Source organism: Egretta garzetta, unplaced genomic scaffold (assembly GCF_000687185.1).
Source record: "Egretta garzetta isolate BGI_Z169 unplaced genomic scaffold, ASM68718v1 scaffold260, whole genome shotgun sequence".
In the NCBI taxonomy this organism is placed as follows: Eukaryota; Metazoa; Chordata; class Aves; order Pelecaniformes; family Ardeidae; genus Egretta; species Egretta garzetta.
The window spans coordinates 649,881-651,154 of record NW_009258662.1 but is presented as its reverse complement, the minus strand read 5'-3'; positions in this window follow the sequence as shown (position 1 = coordinate 651,154).

Sequence of the window (1,274 nt, the reverse complement as noted above, 5' to 3'; positions counted from 1 at the left end):
CCCTGGGCAGCCCCTTCCAGTGCTTGACAACCCTTTAATTGAAAAAATTTTTCCCAATGTCTAACCTAACCATGAGGAGCAGAGCTCTTCCCCTGGACCTGTACACAAGCTCTTCTCACAAGGACCTGTATTTGCAGACATCCTGGAAGATCTTCTCTTCCTCCCCTTCTTTATTTTCTGGCTTTACTTTCTCATTTTACCCTGTTTTGCAATGTAAGACAAAGGGTAGATGATGGACCGGGAAAAGGAGAGGCCTAAAATGAGAGAAAACAAATAACTTTTTAACTTTTTTTACCCTGCACTAATGAACTTGCAGAACTTGCTGCCACAGGGCATGACTGGAGCCAAGAGGTTACTGTGCACAATTCAACTAATCACAAAACATCCTCACACAAAACTCAAATATCTTTAGCATCTTAAGATTTTTGTTAAGAGTGGGTTGGTATATGTAAGACATTTTTTTGTGGCCCAAAGCTGTCCCTTGTTGGCTATGTTGGGGATTTTTATTTCTTCCCCTGAACCATGGTGTGATGAGCTTTCTATTTCCCCAAAGAGGAATGCTAACAAATTGGTAATTTTTAACATAGGGCAGCACCTGCTTTGTAGGGCTAAACAAAATGGTTGTCCTGGAGAGTTTGCAGCACCAGCGCCTGCTCTGGCAGCCGTCACCCATGGGTGCACTGAATGCCAAGATGGGTCCGCAGATCAACCACAGAAGCCAGTCAGGCTGTGGTGATAAAAAAAAAAAAAACAAGACAAGACAACAACCAAAGACATTCAAGACAATAAGCAAAGACATTTCAAAAGCTGTCATTTTACTTCCCCCCACTGCGACAGCCTGATTGCTCATTATTTCCCAAATGTTTCCAGCAAAATTATATAGATTTGTTTCCAACAGTTCTGAAATTGTGCCTTTTTCTTAAGGAAGCACATTACTTCACCATTTCAAACAGCCTCAAACCCTCACCCCAGCAGATGGCTGGGACTTCCAGTATGAATTTTCAATGCCACCAGCCCTCCCAGACAAAACTAGGATAACCCGGACTGGCTTGTTGACTAAAATAGCTGACTGGAAGTCAGGGCCACAGACTTTCTGCATGGCCCTTATTCTTATTACTGTGCTGACGAGCGAAGCCGCCATCTTGCACAGAGCCCATTTTGGCCACAGGCTTTGTGGCTGGATAACGGAGCCCTGAAGATTTTTTTGCCTCACAGAATTGACCTTGCGTCCAGATCTGGAACATGCAAATGGAAGCCAAGGCCTGCTGTGGAAG